This window comes from Cryptomeria japonica, chromosome 2, assembly GCF_030272615.1.
Source record: "Cryptomeria japonica chromosome 2, Sugi_1.0, whole genome shotgun sequence".
Lineage (NCBI taxonomy): Eukaryota > Viridiplantae > Streptophyta > Pinopsida > Cupressales > Cupressaceae > Cryptomeria > Cryptomeria japonica.
Window position 1 is genome coordinate 126583226 of NC_081406.1, and position 20909 is coordinate 126604134.

A 20909-nucleotide genomic window follows, 5' to 3' on the forward strand; every position below is an offset into this window, starting at 1 on the left:
CGATTTCCAGTATTCTCTATGCAAATTTATCAAAGGTTTTCACCGGCTTTGGTTGTGAGGTATTTTCTCTGTTTTCATGCTATTTTTCTAAAATTGGAAGGGCTTCTAGATCTACTCCCACTTCGACAGATGTGGTTGTCCCTATTGTGGTGGATATTAAGAATCGTCCACGTCCAGAATTCAAACAATGCCCTTAAATTACAAAGGTCGATGACTCTATCGGTGCATTTTCTAGGGTTTATGACGGAGTTATTTATGTTGAAGATGTGAGAGCATATATGCATTGCACTCTAGAGGATTTGGGTTCATCAAATATCAAATCAATGTATCTATCTACTTTGCTGAACAAGGATGGATTGCTTAAACTGGAATTTGAAATTTTAAAAGATCAGGGTTTCACTGACATTCTGGAGATGCCCGAGTTTGAGGATGAGATGATTCGGTATGTGCTAAGCCGAGTCCATGGTGAGTTCATGTGGCTTGACCGGCCCTATAAAATCACCAAGGAGGCAATTTGTGCTATCACCGGCTTACCCCAAGTTGGACAGACACCGAGTAGAAGGAAGATTCCGAACAATGAGGTGAACAAGCTAATTGGTGCCACCTCTGACAACTGGTCGATGTGAATTAGCACTATCAGAGATAAATTTGTTCAATTTGCAAGCATGGTAATTGGATACGAGGTAACTTAATCAAACCGGTCGAACTCTATTTCTAGTTTCTGTATTTTCTGTGCACACAAGATGATGAAAGAAAATGAGAAATATGATCTTTGTCAGTGGATGTGTGATGAGTTGATTTCTAATTTGGGAAAGATTAAGGGAGATAAGAAAGGTACATTCCAGTATGGAAATCTCATTTTATGTTTGATGCTTTTCTTTTTGAATGAGATATCAGGATCCGATAAGAGGCAATGGGCCTTTGATATACCAGTAGGTAAACAGATCAAGGATGTATTGAGAAAATTGGGACAAGACAGAGACTCCATTTTGTGGGGTTATTTCAAGGCATTTCAGAAATCTATGAAGAAGAGGGAAATGATCCCTAAGCATATTGTTGATAAATACTCTACCGACATATGCTTCATCATGAAAAGGGATGAAACTTTGATGGAGGCAGTGCAACCTAGGACTATCTAGGTTACTGAGATGGGCTATGAGGTTGATGCACGTATCTTGGACCTTTATGCCAAGATGCTTATAGATACCCCAGTTGATGAGAAGGAGAAAACATTTGGCACAACTAAACAGAAGTAATTTGAGGTGAAGATTTGTTTCGATAAGAAGAAAAGGGAAGGACAAATCAAGAAGGTTGGATAAGTTGTCCAGAAGATGTCCTATTAAATTAAATAAATCATTGGTTTGGTAGAGACATCTCCTCTGATAGTTGTCCAGGCTTATCCAACAGTAGGAACCGATAAGGGTTTATCTAAGAGGAAGAAACTGGAAAATTTTATTGCTCATGTTGAATCTGGTTCTGAGACTGAGGAAGAAATCCTGAAGATTCCTTAGATCTATATGAGGATTCAGAGGAAGAAGCCCGAGGAAGGGAATCTGCAGAAATCCACAGTCACTCCTCTGGCAGCTCAGAAGAAAATTTTGAAGGAGAAGAAGCCTACTAAGAAAAGGAAACCGGCCAAAGAGTTTTCTCCCACCCTCGGTAAGAAAAAGAAATCAGATTTAGATATTGTTGTTGAATCTAGTAAAAGTGTAAAGGTTATTGCTCCTCTTTTTGTTGCTGAATTGATTGATCAGTTCACAAAGGATGGTATTTTGAGTAACATACAACACTATTATGGTGATATGGATGATAAGGAACAAAAGGAGATTGAGGAATCACTTTTGTTATATTTAGACATATATAAGAAATCTTTAATTGAAATTGAGATTCAAATACCGACAAATTTGTATAATAAGCTAGATGCTAGGAGGTTATCGTGATGCAGGAGCACCGGTCTAGTTCTTATTGGTTGGGCGGTTTTCAGTGTAATTGCTTGAGAGCATGGCATTCCTTCATGTTTGAGTGTTTAACATTATGGTTTTGGGTTTATTTCGTTGTGTTCATGGTCTTTATCATATTCGAGTTTCATAGCTTTTGGCTTTGTTTCTGGTAAGATGTGGATTTCAGTATTGTCCCAGTTGGTGTGTTCTTACTAGTTAGCCTAGTTGTATGTTGAGTGAAGATTATTTTGGGTTGCGGTTGATCTTCATGACTTGCAGATCATTTGAGGTGTTTCTTTGAGCCTTGGTAAGTATTCCTGGAGGTCTGTGCATCGTTTTATGATTTGGAGATTGTTCTTAAGTGATTTGAGCCGACATGTTACTGTTGCATGTTTCATGAACCGGTTGGTCTTTGGGTTGACTTGATTAAGTTGTAATTATTTGTGGGTGGTATATATATGGAAGCTTGTGAATCATTTGAAGGCATCAGAGAAGTTAGAAGATTGAAGATAGATCATTGTGATTGAGCGAAGATGTAGAACTGGCAAGACTCTGATCTGGTAGGGCTGAGGCTAGAAGGCTGAGGTCCAGATTAGGATAGAACCAGTAGACTGTTACCAGAGGATGATTTGATATGAGGATGATCTGTGGATCTTGTAATTTCATTATAAGCATTGTTTATATCCTAGACTGCGATCTAGCATGTGGCATGTATAATTCTTCAACTTGTAATAAGATTCATTCACATTATTTATCGATTATGTCTTTTGTGTTGTTACTAGTTGTTCTTTCTGTTGTTTTTGGCACCTGGTTACCGGTATGCTTTTCATGATTTATGTGTTTAGCTGCAAGGTTGGTATTTCCTTCATTGGATCTCCCTCCATTGACTGTGTCATATCGGCTATTGAGTAGGATAAGCATATTAAGATTTAGGAATTGCTAATTGTTTGTGGTGCTATAACTAATGAAGACATGCAAGAGTGTCTAGAATTTTCTAAGAAAAAATTTTCCATAGTAGACACCGACATATAAGTCTTATGGTGGGAAGAGTAAATGAAATTGTGAAGGAAACTCATGAGGCTTGGGTTAAATTCTTTATGGATAAACTAGGTTTCTTTACATCATCAGATATTTCATGTAAATCTGACATTCTAGACATCCTGGTTGATACTAAAGGTAAAGGTATACTAGGTGGAAATCCACCGATTTTGGAACGAAAAACATCTAAGGACATTCCTTCTTTAGTTACACTTGTATAGGATATTGACATCAATAAACCGGTAGATATCCTCCAGTAATTGATGTTGATAAAGTTGAAGTTCATGAGGTTGTGCAAGTGGAAATAACTGCACCAAGTGGCAAAGCCACTGGTGCTAAGGAGGTAAAGGATGAAATAGATCAGAAGGCCAAAGGTCAGGTTGATCAGACTAAGGTTCGGGTACCATCACCTTCACCGATTTTTGGTCCCTCATTGTTGGCACTTGACTTATCCAGTCAAGAAAATTTTGGTTGTCCTAGAAATAAGAACATTGAGCAGCTAAGCATTTTTGAATTGATGTTTGTTGCAGCTCGAAAATTAAGGGTCAGAAGATAAGCAGGTTATTGAGAAAGTTATTCCTATTTTTCAACATCTTGCACCGGAATGCAAGATTGATCAGGTAGCTAGTCCATCTGGTAAGTTGAAAGGTTTGATTGAGCACATTGCCAAAGAGTATAAAACTCTTCAACAAGTGTCAAACCGGCAGTTGGTGGAAAGGTATAATGTAGCTAGAAAGATCACTTGTGATAACATGATCACATCCGACAAGGCTAAGCTGATAGATGAGATGACAAGGATTGATGAGGCTCTTCATCAATGAGGTCGAATATATCGGTCTTGCACTAACACATCAAAACTAATAGCAGACCTAGATAAAATGGTTGAGGATAAGGACAAGTTGGAACAACTTGTGGTAAGTTTTGATGGTATTGAATCATTGACCAGCACGGTTGATGGTCATATTTTTCTTTTAGAGTTTGAAATTTCAACCCTGGAGAAGGAAAAAGACAAGTTGATCTGGCGAACCAAAGAGTTGAGAGGTTTGGTAAGTCCTCAACTAAATAATTTGTTACTTAATAAGAGGGAATGTATGGAACAAATGAGTTTTCCCACACCTGCAACCCTAATAGAGGAAGAACTGCACGCTTACATTCTAAATGGGTTTGTATCTATTTTGGGAGCTTTGAAATCCAGTTGTTATACTTATTTGGCATTTTTGAAGGGTTCTTATCCAGATATTTTCAAGTATTATCTAGATCCGGTAATCACATTTTGGTTTGTATAGAATTTCATTTCTTATTCTTTTTGCCCCAGTCTTTGGCATTGTTGTCAAAGGGGGAGAGGTGGATGTGAAAAATGTCTAGGGACATAAGAAGTAATGTATAGCTCAAGGGGATTAGTCTTTTGAGATCAGTTTTGGGAGATCAGTTTTTGGATGAAAACCAGTATAGCATTTCAACGATTCATTTTTCATATGAGTGTTGCCATCAATGCCAAAGGGGGAGATTGTTGGTAATTGACACTCATTCAGGTTATAAGTGTTGTCATTGGTGGAAACACACTTCATGGGAGATCCGACAATCAAGGTAACCAAAATTCACTTCATCAGCATTCAGGGAACTGGCAAACTTGGAACCAGTATTCTAAGGCCGACATAGGAGATTGATCCAAAAAGCGTGGAAGCGGCAATGGTCATATTGTTTTATGTTTATATTTTATCTAGGCCGACATGTGTCTGTTAGGTCCCGAAGACAACTGAGAGGGGGGTGAATCAGTTGTCAAATAAATTTAAACCAAAAACAACTTATCCAAACCAAATGCTTAATACCGGTAAACCAAACTTTATGTCGGTAGATAGTTTATCAGTTAATTGCAGTACCGGTAAAGATTAATGCATGAAACAAAAAGACAATAAGATTCACAACACATAACACCAATATTTGTATGTGGAAACCCTGTAAGGGGAAAAAACACAGTGGCAAACCTTACCCACAATCAAATGATACTACTGCAGATAGTATGTGTATACAAATGGGGTCTACACATGCAGAAAGGCCAAGCACCTAGAGCTCACTTCTCAAACACAAATAGGAGTCACACTGACTACAATTGGATGGTTAAATCTAATAATAATGTACTGCTCAAAATAGCATCTTCATATGCTCAATTCAGTACTGGTGTAGTTCTGATATGCCTTCACAAAAACCTTCCTTCAACCTTCAAATGATGTATGCGTGTATATCTCTTCTTATTCTCGTATATACCTTCTTATAATTCCTTCCTTCAATCGCTTATCGATCTTACAAATAAGATCTTACATATATACCATAACCTAAGACCAATTATAGTAGGTCGGCTTTAAAAGATATTACAATAAAAACAATTTTACAAGTAAATTAATAACCGATGCAATAACTGATACAACATGTCGGCTTAATGCATTTACAACAATAATAAATCATCTCCAAAGCATGTCGTGTTGATCTGGAATAGATAACTCTATCGGTGCTTATTCTGGACCTATCTGCCAGTAACAGCAAATATGCAAATATGAATATACCAATGAACAAATCTCCAAGACAAAGTGTCCAAATGATGTCTTCAACATAACCAAGTGTTTTCCATATCATTCCAAGTGTCGGTGAACATTATATCCTGTCGATGAACCAGATACCTGTGATTGTGCATAAAGTCACTTGCTTGCCGGTGAACATTGCCAGTTCTCCAAAGTGCCAGAGTTGATAAGTGTTAATAGGCATTGACATCAATGATAAAACCATATCAACATATCCAAAATACCAACAATCTCCCCCTTTGGCATTGATGGCAACACAAGATGGAAAAACCATCAAAGTGCCAAAACAAAAATGCCAAATACCAAAAACCAACAATCTCCCAAAAGAGATTATAACCAGAAATCAAAAATTCAGATACAGAGAATAATCAATCTCTCCCATAGTAACAATCTCTCCCCCTGAGAGTAACATGTGTTTTCCTTGTGTTTTTCCATATCAATCTCTCCCCCTTTGACATCAAATGCCAAAGCTAATACAAAAACCAAGTTCAAATACAAAATACCAACCAATTCAGTAGACCAACTACTCCCCTTGAGAAGTAGCTCTCCTCATCAAAGCCAGAGTAAAAGATTTCTCCATTAATTCTGTCGGTTGATGACAAACATCAACTGTCTAAGTCTCTACCAGTGGGGGTATGACCCCAAGCTGATCTCTAAGATATTTAATAGTTTCTTTAGGCAAAGGCTTAGTGAAAATATATGCAATCTGCTCTTTAGTATTCACATAAACCAGTTTTACTTCTTTTGCTTCAACATTCTCCTTTAGAAAATTCAGTTTGATAGAAACATGTTTAGTTTTAGAATGTAGTACCAGATTCTTAGATATATCAATTGTTGCAGTGTTATCACAATAGATAGTTATAGGTTCCTTGTATTTTACCTTTATATCCTTCAACATTTTCTTAAGCCATAATACCTACATACAGTTAGTTGCTGCTGCAACATATTCTGATTCTATTGTTAATAAAGATGTGCAACTTTGTTTCTTACTTAGCCAAAAAATTAGTCTGCTTCCAAGAAAAAATGCTCCGTCGGTGGTGCTTTTTCTATCATCCACATCTCCTGCCCAATTTGCATCTGTGTATGCACATAATTCAAAGTTTTCATCTTTAGGATACCATAAGCCAAGATTAGTAGTGCCTTGTAAGTACCAGAAAATCCTTTTTACTGTTGATTCATGATTTTCTCTAGGATTACTCTGAAATCTTGAAACAATACATACTGCATTCATAATATCAAGTCTTGTTTGTGTCAAATACAGTAAACGTCATATCATAGATTTGTACCTAGTCGGATTAACAGGTGTAGATTCATCCCTTAGTGATAATTTGTCATTTGTAGTCATAGGAGTGTTTACTGGTTTAGAGTTTTCCATCCCAAATTTCTTTAATAACTCCTTCAAGTACTTAGATTGGCTCAAGAATATACCTTTATCAGTCTGTGAAATCTACAATCCTAAAAAGAATTTTATCTCTCCAATCATAGACATTTCAAATTCTTGCTGCATTTCAATAGAAAAGTCTTTACATAATCCATCTTCTCCTCCAAAGATTATATCATCAACAAAAACTTCTATAACCAAGATGTCATCATTGGTCACTTTATAGTATAAGTTACTATCAGCGTTACCTTTAGAAAAAACAATCTTCAAAAGATATTTATCCAATCTAGCATACCAAGCTCTTGGAGCTTGTTTCAGTCCATACAAAGCTTTCCTTAACCTGCAAACCATATCTTTATTATATGTTAAATAAAATCCATCAGGTTGCTCAATGTAAACTTCTTCCTCAAGATCTCCATTCAGAAATGCACATTTAATATCCATTTGATATACTTTGTAGTTCTTGTGTGCTGCAAAAGTCAAGAATAGTCTGACTGCCTCAATTCTAGCTACCGGTGCAAAGGTTTCATTATAATCAATTCCTTCTTTCTGAGAATATCCCTTACACACTAGTCTTGCTTTATTTCTGATTACCTTTCGTCTTCATTAAGTTTGTTTCTAAATACCCATTTTGTTCCAATTACATTTTTGTCTTTAGGCCGAGGAACTAATGTCCATGTGTTATTCTTTTCAATTTGTTATAATTCTTCTTCCATAGCTTTAATCCAGTATTTATCTTCACGTGCCTCATTAATTGACGATGGTCCAATTTCATAAATAAGACATACCTCTTCATTTTCCAGTCTTCCTCTTGTCATAACTCCTTGATACTTGTTCCCAATTATCTGATTTTCAAAGTGGTTCAATCTTACATACCAGGGTGTCTTTGTTTGCTGCAATTCCTCAGTTACAGTGGAATTTTCAGATGATATCGGTGTAACTGGATCTTCATTTTGTACCAGTGGGTTCAATGTAGGTTCATTTGTCAGTATCTTTGTTTCCAGTTCAGAGTCTATATACCTTGAAGTTCCTCTAAACTATTCATCAATTTTCACATTTGTACTCTCAACAATTTTCTGCAATCTTTTGTTAAAACATCTATATGCTTTGCTCTTAGATGAATAACCAAGAAATATTCCTCCATCACTTATAGGATCAAATTGGCCAATATACTCATCTCTTCTAATATAGCATTTACTTCCAAATATTCTAAAATATTTAAGAGTAGGAATAATGCCAAACCATAGTTCATGAGGGGTCTTACCAGTTTCACCTTTGATGTGAACTTTGTTGAATGTATAGACCGTTATACTTACTGCCTCTCTCCAATATACATGTGGTAGATTTTCTTCAGATAACATAATTCTAGCTACATCCAAGATAGTTCTATTTTTCCTTTCTACAACTCCATTCTGTTATGGTGTTTGGGTGCTGGTAATTGTCTTCTGATTCCATTTAATTCACAGAATGCATTAAATTCCTTAGATGTAAATTCACTTCCTTGATCTGATCTTAGACATTTGATTTTCTTACCGGTTTCATTTTCTACTATTGCTTTGAATAGTTTGAATTTTCCAAGTGCTTCTGATTTTTCTCTGAGAAAAGTAACCCAACACATTCTAGAATAGTCATCAATGATTAGCATAAAATATCTATCACCTTGTAAGCTTTTAGTTCTAGCTGGACCACATAAATCAGTGTGAATTAAGTCAAGAGCATTATTGGATTTTTCTGGAATACTTTTAAAAGATGCTCTAACTTGTTTTCCAAATTGACATTCCTTACATACCAGATTGTGAGATTTAACAATCTTAGGTAAATCTCTAACTGCCTTAGTTGTACTGATTTTCACAATGCAATCAAGATTTACATGACAGAGTCTCTTATGCCATAGCCAACTTTCATCAATATGTGCAATCAAGCATGTCTTTTAACTGTTATTCAAATGAAATATGTTACCTCTAGTTTGATTACTGGTTGCTATTTCCAAACTAGTTCTGTTCATAATTTTGCATTTTCCATTCTTAAATTGTAATTGAAATCCTTTTTCAACTAATTGACCAGCACTCAAAAGATTATGCTTTAAACCTTCTACATAGTAAACATTTTCGGTATTATGCTTACCATCAAGAGATATAGTTCATTTTCCTTTTATCAAACAAGCTTTATCATCTCCAAATCTTACTAGACCTCCATTATATTCCTGAAAGTTCAAGAATTTACCTTTATCACCAATCATATGATGTAAACATCCTGAATCAATGATCCATTCATCCTTAACTTCCACTTTAGCTACTGGGGCCTGCTCTACCGGTTGAACAGTAGGTATCAGTTGATCTTCTATTATAGCAACAAAAACCCATCCATTGTCTACCGGATCCTCATCAGAATCATCAGCGACTCCTTCATCAACAAGATAACAAGATTTATCTTTATCCTTCTTAAATCTGTATCTCTGATATTCAGGCTTAGGCTTGTATGTTCTTCTAGCTTCTTCTCTTAATCTAGCATGTCTATCAGGGCATCTTGAAGCCATATGACCAATCTTATTACAGTTAAAACACTTAAAGGGTTCTTTACCTTCATACTTACTTCCAATTGGGCCTTTAGGCATTTTTCTTGCAAATAGTGCTTCGAGTTCTTCATTTTCTCTCATGCTTTCTTCAAGTTCTCTTGCATAAAAGGCTTTCCAATCAGATTTATCAAATGATGGTGCAGATGATGTTGATGCCTTAAAAGCTAAATCTGTCTTTATAGTAGCAACATGACCAAATTCCTCAATTTCAAAAGATGAAAGTTTTCCAATCAATGTATCCCTAGTTACTGATGTATTAGGCAATGTTTTTAACTCATTTATAGCAGTAACTTTCATTTTGTATGCTGGTGGCAATCCTCTTAAAACTTTTGAAACAATTTCATCTTCACTTAAGGTTCCTCCACAACATTTAATACCCAAAACAATTTCATTTACTATTTCCATAAAAGAAGAAATCCTTTCATCTTCTTCCATTTTCAGATTTTTATACCTGACTCGAAAGCTTTCAAGTTTTGCAATTTTGACTATGGAATCTCCTTCATTCAGTGTTTCCAAATGGTCCCAAATAGCTTTACCAGTAGATCTATCTGATAATCCCATGATTTGTTAATCTGATAATGCGCTCAAAAGTGCTTCTCTCGCTTTACAATCATTTTCCTCATCTTTTCCTAAGGTAGGTGGATTAGGCTGATTCTGAGTAGGAGTAATATAGCCATTCTTTGTAACTTCCTAGATGTCCTTCCCAATGCAATTCAGATGTTTCTCCATCCTGATCTTCCATATCCCATAGTTGGTTCCATCAAGTCTAGGACTATCCTTTCTGAAATAGTTAATAGACATTGGATCTCCTCAAGCTGTTAAACTTCTGCAAAAAGAGGACTAGGCTCTGATAACAATTGTTAGGTCCCGAAGACAACTGAGAGGGGGGGGTGAATCAGTTGTCAAATAAATTTAAACCAAAAACAACTTATCCAAACCAAATGCTTAATACTGGTAAACCAAACTTTATGTCAATAGACAGTTTATCAGTTAATTGCAGTACCGGTAAAGATTAATGCATGAAACAAAAAGACAATAAGATCCACAACACATAACACCAATATTTGTACATGGAAACCCTGAAAGGGGAAAAACAATAGTGGGAAACCTTACCCACACTCAGATGATACTACTACAGATAGTATGTGTATACTAATGGGTTCTGCACATGCGGAAAGGCCAAGTGCCTAGAGCTCACCGCTCAAACACAAATAGGAGTCACACTGACTACAATTGGATGGTTAAATCCAATAATAATGTACTACTCAAAATAGCATCTTCATATGCTAGATTCAGTACCAGTGTAGTTCTGATATGCCTTCACAAAAACCTTCCTTCAACCTTCAAATGATGTCTGCATGTATAGCTCTGTTTATTCTCACATATACCTTCTTATAATTCCTTCCTTCAATCGTTTATCGATCTTACAAATAAGATCTTACATATATACCATAACCTAAGACCAATTATAGTAGGTCGGCTCTAAAAGATATTACAATAAAAACAATTTTACAAGTAAATTAATAACTGATACAATAACCGATACAACATGTCGGCTTAATGCATTTACAACAATAATAAATCATCTCCAAAGCGTGTCGTGCTGATCTGGAATAGATAAGTCTATCGGTGCTTATTCTGGACCTATTTGCTAGTAACAACAAATATGCAAATACGAATATACCAATGAACAAATCTCCAAGACAAAGTGTCCAAACGATGTCTTCAACATAACCAAGTGTCGATGAACATTATATCCTGCTGGTGAACCAGATACCGATGACTGTGCATAAAGTCACTTTCTTCCCGGTGAACATTGTCAGTTCTCCAAAGTGTCAGAGTTGATAAGTGTTAACAGGTGTTGACATCAATGACAAAACCATATCAACATATCCAAAATACAAACAGTGTCTTATCTTTTGTGATATGTTTGTAAGTCAACATAAGGCATTTGTGTTTATTCATGTAAATGGGTATATAAGTCAGTCTGGGTTAGGTCATTATGTAATGATGTGGATATATGGGAGATAAGTGATTTGAATGGTTTTGTGATGTTATCTTGATCGATAGAATGCGAATGTAAAGATCTGCAATCTATCTTGATTATTGGTCTAGAGAATTGGGAAGTGATCTAAGATACCGGTAAGGGAGGTTACAGTTTAACTAGTATAGATAGTGCTTTAAACAAAACTCATCTAGCATAGCAGATGCACATTCTGAGTTCAGTTTTTGTTTGTAATCCAGTATTTGGATCTGTAGTCAATGAGGCTCTTTTTGTGATGAGCAGTGCGCTCTTGGCAATGTGCCTTCCTACATGTGTAGTCCCCTCTTCTAATATTTATTCATTTGGCCAATGGATATATATTGTGGGTCACCAATCCCACCGTGTTTTTTTTCTCTTTGAGGTTTTCCACATATAAATATTTATGTTATAGTGTTGACTCATGTCATTGCTTTGATATTACTTGTCATTACTTTCTTTTATGCATACCGGTTAATAAGTGGATTTGTTAATAAGGTTAAAATTACTCTAATTGACAGAACACTGATTCACCCCCTCCCCCCTCTCAGTGTTCTTGGATTCCAACAGGTTAGGCATCCAGGGGATGGTTAATTAAAAGGAAAGGAATCTTGAAAAGGAATCCCTAAAAGGATACAACTACTCATTATAGATACACGATAACTACCAAGGATGAAATAAAAGAGTAATGTAACACCAATCCTTAAACACCCATGGAAAAAGGAAATAACAAGACATATATAAAAAGTAGAGAAGAAATTAAGTTAACAAGAAGAAAAAAACATGGTAAGCCTAAGTGTGGAAGAAAGAAGACAAAGACTAAAGGTTGAAAGATAATAAATTCATTGTAGAAAACTAAAGAATGTGGAAAAGAGAGATTGAGCACTCTAATGACGATTTTGTTGAGCATTTTAATGTGGTTTCTTTTAAAAGGGGGGAGGAAAAATGATTGAAGAAGAAGAATGAGAAACTTTTGAGAAAAAAATTTCTCTTATAGAAAAAGAAGACAAAAATTTAATAGATCTAAAAGGAAGCATAAATAATTATGGGGTGTCAAGAAAGATATTGGTAGATGACTATGGGATAAGTGAGGCTTTAGTACTATCGTATTTCACCAAAACACCATGAAAAAAAATGAATATTACAATCAAAATGGATGAAAGATTCCTTAAATTCCTTAGAACCATGGAGAAAATATTATCTATTAAGGATGATAAGTAGAATAATTAGTTAAAAAGAGTGTAATAAAATTGAGAGAGATAGAAAAATGAAATATATTCATGTTTAATTTGGAAAAAGATTTGTCAACAATAATAAATAAATAGCATTCATAGAAAAATGGCATCAAGGAAGATGAAATGTCACTATGAAGAGGCACAACCCCAAGACCAGGATGCATCTACCATGCTATATAAAGCTAGAAGAATTTCAACTCAAGAAACAACACAAAAAGAAGAGAGAAAAAATCCACAAGAGTATTTTATAATAGATTGCAAAGATGATTTGGGAAAAGAATATTTTGAGACCAAATTAGTGTTGCAATTATAGTTATAGTATGTTGTCATTGATGTCAACCTATGTTTGGATAATTGAGTTGAAGAGATGCAATGCTATGTTGTATCATAGTGTGTTGTCATTGATATCAACCTAGGTTGGATGTCAAAATGTGTCAATCAAATTTATTGATTTGAAGTTCATGGTAGGATGTCAAAATGTGTTGATCTAAAAGTTTGAGGTTGGATGTCAAATGAGCCTTGATTGACATGATCAAAGACTAGAAAGGAAGTGTAGGAATTTGTACCATTTGTTCTCTCTCTACAACTTATCCTCTCAAGCTTATGTTTACAAGTAGCTTGAAGGTATCTGATTATGGCAAAAGCAAGAAAGGCATCACACAAGTCCTAAAGAATGTACCAAATTTATCTACATTTGAAGGTATGGCTTCACAATTTGGAATCATGAAAGAGGAAGATGTGAAACATGAATGTATCTCTCACGAGGTATAAAAGAAGGGATAAGTTTCAGGAGATTGTCAGAGTAAAGTTGGTACCATTTCCTGAATAGGATGGATCAAAATATTTCCCTGCACTTCTCTACATTTCAATATTTTTTCTTGCGATTTGGGGGTTTATTTACATTGACCATATATTATCTCACCAAAAGTTTTAGATGTTTAAGTGTATTGCAAGTATGAATCTATTTTTTGTATCTCAAGACTATATTATCTGTTAGAGTATTTGGGTATTTACTTGATTAATTAAACAATATTTGTTTAATTATTTAAGTTCTCTTTATCTCTTTTACACTTAAGCTAACTTTAGGTGCATAATAATTAATTCTTTTATTAATTATTATGTTCAAACCTAGGTTTTCCATTTTAGGTTTTCTTGACCTATTAAAGGTTGAGTTCTTTCTTTTCATTGTATGATGAAGAAGGATTATTATTGACAATAAATTTTGGAGATTATTGAGCTCTCTCTTTTTAAGCATATTTTCTGTGTATTTCTTTCTTCTGTGATTTGCTTCCTTGCTTCTCCTTGTAATAGGTTTTTCAGCTTGCAGAGATCATTTGGGCTCCTATGGTGTTGTATTTTCTCAACAACTATATGGTATCAAAGCTTCAGATCTGTAGCTATATGTTCTTGTTTTGAGAATTTTTCCATTGGAAGCAAATTTGGGGTTTCAGAATTTTTTTATGTACCTAGGGATAGGTTTTTTCTGAGCACTTTGGGCCTAAACAGACCTCACCATCGTGCTCAGAAGGCCCAAAAACCCCTATGGTCATATAAAATTTGACCTATTTTGGTTCCTGGGCCTCTAGGAGTATTTTTTCTTCAGATCCAGGCTGTACAGCCCTTGCATGCAGTTCGAGAAAAAAAAATTCAAAAAAAATTATTTTTTTGCCTTTTTACGGCATGCAGGCCAAAATTTGCTTTTGAAAAAAAAAATCAAAAAGCAAAAGGGAGAGAAAAGAAAAACAAAGCAAGGGTTTCAAAAAAAATAATTTTGTCAAAAATCATTTTGGGGGGGTTCCCCACGGTACACAGGGTACCGTGGGGCCCCCTGACCCTGTCGCTGCTGCAGCTCTGACCGCCTTGGGCTTCGCTTTGTCAGCCCTCCAACTGCCGCCGACCCGGCCCCCGCCAGCACTGACTCCAGCACCTCCCTGCGGCCTCCTCCGCGCTGCAACGCCGACTCTTGGCCCCCGTCATCGTTGCCTGCAGCGCCTCCACCCGCCTTCCCTGCAGCCCTGTCGCCCAACCTGCAGCCCTGCCGCCCAACCTAGCTGCTCTACCCGACTCAGCCACCGCTGCCGCTGCATTCCTCGGCGACCCTGCCTTCCCTGTGGCCTCTGTCATCGCTGCTGCTGCGCCCATCTCCTCAGCCCGCCGCCGCTTCAACCCTGGACGCCGCCCGCAACTCCCATTGGCCCAGCCGCCACCGAAGAACCACCCGGCCACCATTGGAGCGTCGCTCCCTAGCCACCTCCGCTTGCCAAAGCCACCAAACTACCTTTTTTGTCTCTTTCAGAGGGGGGTTTGGTTTTTTGGCCTTATCTTGGTCATACGGAGTCATTTTTTCAAAAATGAATAGGCGTTGGAAATCTAGTTCCAAGATGGACCTCGTCATATTGGTTATTTTTTTCAATTTTTCTGTTTGACTATGTTTTTTTCCAATCAAAGTGAGGTCTTGTTTTTGCACTCTGGGAGCCATAGAATGAGCATCCGAGCTCCGTTTTTCAAAAAGTTTATATTTTTGGAAAGAGTGTGTTGTGTACTTTCCAGCCATATGATTTTTATTTCCATATTCTGCTCCATGCATATTTTATTCAGTTTTTTTCTTTTCAGCACTCTGGTGGATATCTTGGTTGTTTCAGGTTCTGGGATCTCTTGTCTGGTTCGGATGTCTCTATTTTGGTTCTCATTTCTATTTCTAGTCTTCTTATAATTGTAGCTTGTATTTATGCAAATGCACTGAGATAAAGTGCCATCATGCATTGTTTACTTGGGATCATGCACATCTTGTGTCTTGTTGTACATGCACTATTGATAAAGTGCCATGAGGGGGTTGATGTTTGCCTGTTGTTTGCCATCTTCCTTTGTCCAGCGAGTGTTCCTTCCATGACATTCACCTCATGATGTGTGTCAAGTGAGTGTTCCTTCCATGACACCATGTATTTTTTCTCAGCACCTTGATGCTCCTGGTTCTTCGTCATGTAGTTCTCGTTGGCCGTTCTTTTCAGTGTTCCTATCCCTCTCCCACTTCCGCATTATGGGGAGGTTTTTCCTATTGGTTCTAATGCTTCCATGGTTCGATTGATCAGCTCTTCAGGCTTTGGTTACTCATGCCATCTGTATCTTCGAGTTCAGTGTTTGCCTTGTTTGCCATCTGATTCGAGTAGTGTCATTTAAGGGCACTCATGCAGATTACAGTCTTCTCTACCTGGTAATGTTCTATTTCAGTGGAGGTTCTTCAGATCAGCAATTATTCTTCGACAGAGTTTGTAGGTTCTTCATGCTTCAGTGGTGTTCTTTTCCATCTCTTTTTGGAGTAGAGTTTTGTTCCCATGTGGTTTTCTCTATTTCTCCAGTTCATAGAGATTTAATTGTATTTGGGTACCTTATCAGGCCTTGTTGTCGGGACCCATCTTTATTGCTTTCAGTAGTTGTTCTAGGTTTTAGCTTCTCCCTAAGTCTAGCTTAAGGGGGGGTGTTAGAGTATTCGGGTATTTACTTGATTAATTAAACAATATTTGTTTAATTATTTAAGTTCCCTTTATCTCTTTTACACTTAAGCTAACTTTGGGTGCATAATAATTAATTCTTTTATTAATTATTATGTGCAAACCTAGGTTTTCCCTTTTAGGGTTTCTTGACCTATTAAAGGTTGAGTTCTTTCTTTTCATTGTATGATGAAGAAGGATTATTATTGACAATACATTTTGGATATTATTGAGCTCTCTTTTGTAGCATATTTTCTGTGTATTTCTTTCTTCTGTGATTTTCTTCCTTGCTTCTCCTTGTAACAGGTTTTTCATCTTGCAGAGATCATTTGGGCTCCTATGGTGTTGTATTTTCTCAACTCCTATATTATCTAGTTTGCAAACAATGATGGGTTTCAGTATATGTTTGTTTTTGCCAACTCAATTGATCATGGAAGTGTGAAAGGAGGGTATACGAATGATTTTGTAGTTCATATGATGCTTATATGTTCTCCACATAGTGGCTCCTAATTTTTCTAGTACTGTTTGTTGATTGGATCATTTGGATGAAAGGTTAAGTGTTCTCTAAGTTGACCTAGGATATTTGTGTCATTGCTTTAATGTTTGCACCCATGTGGGGATGTGTGTCAATGTGTTTTTGGTCCCACTTATCTCTTGCCTCATTCTACAATTTTTTACCTTCCTCAATGAAATTATTTGGGGTTAACCTCTTTTGGTGATGTAAGTTTCATGCCTATACACATTTCATCTTGGTCGACCCAAAGAGAGTTTGTTGATGCTCACAAAGGATATAAATTAAAGTTAAAATCATTATCAAGTGTGTGTGAGTGAATGAAGTGGCAAAGAAGTTCTTAATGCATACTGGAGGTAGTGTGTCAAAGGTAACTACATTTGAATGATCCAAGAATTATATTAGAGATAGTAAGCCGAAAGTAGCTAACATTACCAGATAGAAATTATGTTGTGGTAGAAGTTTATCAACTATTAATGTTATTTTAAGGTTGTAGCCTCCTTTTGTAAGTGTTATCATTCTCAAGGAATAGTGAACTTCCTTTGGTTGTGTCCATAAAAGTGAAGTTTCAAGGAGTTGTAGCTTCCTTTGTGTTGTACCCCATAAAACCTAATATGATGTTTTAATTTGTGAGGCTTGATTTGGATAGTAGCTCAAATAAACTTACTCACAATGTTTTTTCGCTTGTTGGAATTTCCACAAAATAGTGTCTACTCTTGTGCAATTGTGATTTTTTGTTTCATTGTTATTGATCTATTTAAAGTAAGGGTTTAAATTTGTGTTGAAGTATTTGAACTATATTTGAATACTGATTCACCTCCCCCCTCTCAGTATTCCAATATGTTTAACAATTGGTATCAAAGCCATGTCTCTTGAAAGAAGCTTAACAACTTGAGGAAGATCCACGATGGCGCAAGAAGGATCTCATTCATATAAGGAACCTCAGTTTGATGGAACAAACTATACTTTTCGGCAAGTAAAGATGGAACCCTATTTGACCTCTTTAGGGTTTGGTGTTTGGAAATCTATTGAAAATGGTTATATTGTTCCCTCTACTCCCCAAACTGATCCTAAAGAGATCAAAGCATATGAAAACAATGCTAAAGAAAGTAATTCTATTTTGAGTGGGTTAGCTAATATTGAACTTATAAAGGTGATGCACTACGACACTACTAAGGATGTTTGGGAAAAGCTTAGTGATATTTATGAAGGATATACTAAATTCAAGAAATCTAAGCTACCGATCTATAAAGGAAAGTTTAAACAATTTAATGATGTTAGAAGACGTGGATATTTCTAGTTATGTGTTCAGCATAGATGAAGTTGTTAATGAAATCAAAGATCTTGGTGAGGAACTCAAAGAACCAATTGAGGTTATTAACATACTTAGGTCTCTTCCCAAATCATATAGTCCTAAAGTGACTTATATTGAGGAAGCTAGGTATTTAAATAACTTTTCAATAAATCAACAATTTGGTGCTCTTACTTTGAGATGAGAGAATTTGACAAGGAATCTCCAAAGAAGAAAGCATCTTTCAAATCCAGTAAGAAGGAAAAGAACTAAGAATGTGATCAGAGAAATGGTTCTAATGAAGAAGAAGCAAAATTTGTATGAAATTTGAAGAAGGGAACTAGTAAATACAAAGGTGTAACATCCCAAAATTGCACCCCTTGCAATTTTCGACTGCATTTGGGTCTTCACCTTAGTGTTTTGCACCACTTGGCTTGATCAGGGACCTGATTATGCTCACACATGTCAAATACTTCATGCAACTCAGTAATGCACCTTGATCCTACTCCAAATTAGGGCAGGACTAGGGCTTGGCACCCTGGTCCCCCTTAATGGGGACCTATCTTTGGATCCCTCCCCTAACCTATCTCAAATTTGAAGCAGGAAAATCCCCTCTATGTCGACTCATGTTAGAAAATTGATCAATTAATCCTACAGGAGAGTATATAAGAGGGATCTCCCCTCTCATTTGATAGATCATGCACACATAAGAGGTCTTCAAGCATCCAAGAGATCAAGCATTCAAGCATTCAAGCATTCAAGAGAAATTGAGCATTTTTAGTTTTCCTTCAAGCTTTGGAGTAGTAATAGAGTTAAGATTTCAAGCATTGAAGAGGAGATCATCATTCTAATCCATGAAATAATAATTCCATGTGGAGGAAAGAAAAACTTCACAAGGAGGTATAAGCATTTCATTTTCAGACAATTCAACATCCCCTCAAAGAGGAGGATTTCTACTTTCAGTCATTTCAATTACATTATTTCAACCACTTGGTTAATTCCAAAACCACGTTTTGACCTAAAGGGAAATCCCTATTCCCAACACATTTCCCTTTCCTTCTATGTGTAGGAAGTAGGTGTGTAGTTGTACTTCTAGAATTAATATTTATTTGCAAAGATGGAAAAACCCTTTTCAACACATAGAAAGTTGAAAGGATCGATAGGAGGGCAACCTAGTCCGGACACACGGTCCCTACTTCTTTTGGCAGATTTTGCTGGAAAAACTCTGAATCATCTCAAACTTCTCAAATCCAGGTGCACGACAAAATACCGAATCTATAGCTCACATTTTTCTCATATTTGTCTTCATTTCTAGCAATTAGTCTTAATTCAATTAGTCAACTTATAAAACAGGGTCAATCACATTTGAAACACAATCAATCTAGTTAGTATTCAGTCCTTGCATCATTTAGGATTGGATCTATTAGTTTCATCCCCTCTTTTGAATGTAAAGTCCTCCAAGTGAAAATCGTCTTAGTGAATTCTCCTTTCCAAGTGGTGAATTTGCTAAGACCCAAGTTTTCCACTTTACAAAAGGTAAGTTACCATTCAAATTCTTTAACTATGGTAAAATTGGTCATTATGATTCTAAATGTCCTTTTAGAGAATCAAAAAATAAAAAGAATTCCAAAAGAAATAATTTCAAATAGAGTCTATATTCCAAAGAGAACCATTACACTTCATATGATGAGGAACTCAATGATCCAGATGATAATAGAGAAGAAACCCTTTTTATGGCCCTAAATGGTTAAAATAATGTTGATGACACTAAAAAATATGTGAATAAGATTGTCCTTAAAGACTCTAACCCTACTAAGATATCTTGCACTTTGGAGATAAATAATAATGTCGAAAAGTCTATGATTGTGTGGACTACCTTTTGAACCAAGGGAAAAGTTCTTGAGATGTTAATGGTTAGTTATAATTTAAATAAACATAAAATCACTTAAACATGCATAAAACAAACCATCATACCTTCAAAACCTTCTCTTGTTCCTTGGATATACCCTTTGATGAAGTGAATAATGTGCCCCTTCCTCACTTGATTGGATTGGCTCTTTTGATGGGATGTGGAATGCTCTCCACTACACAACAACAAGGGGATGTAATGGATGGATTGATGATATGATTGGGATGTTGCTAAGTGTGGGATGAATTTGGAATTATAAGGATGCTATGGATGATTTCTAAAGCTCAATGGGTAGCATAAAATTGCATAAAAGATGATATTAGATTGTGAAGGGAGGAGACTCCAATTTATAGATTGGAGGAGGTCCAAATGAAAGGCCAAGATTGACTTGAAATGGAGGGTGGAGATTGAAAGAAGGTGGGAGAGGATTAAAAGAACAAGGTGTGGGGATCAAGAGATTTTCCATAAAGGCATTTCTTGTCTCCACACCCTACAAGGTACATGGGGAAGAGATCCCCAAGTACATTGGAAAGGGAAAAGGAATATAAAATTCCTTGGGGGAAGGGGGGAGGAATTAAAAATTCCAAAATAAAATATTTTGTGGGAAGATTAAATGAGAAAATTAATTAAAAATTCCTTGGGAAGAGGGGGCATGGGGAAAAGGACCAAAGTGGGTAGCATTTAAGATTGGAGGATGAGATGGGAAAGACATTTATGGAAAAGAGTTGACTCATCCCTAATCAAGGTGACTTGAGGAGGATAATGAGGGGGCATGGGGAAAAGGACCAAAGTGGGTAGCATTTAAGATTGGAGGATGAGATGGGAAAGCCATTTATGGAAAAGAATTGACTTGTCTTTGGAATAGAGACTTTATTTGAAATTATTTCTTTTGAAATTATTGTTATTTTTTTATTCTCTAAAAGGACTTAGAATCATAATGACCAA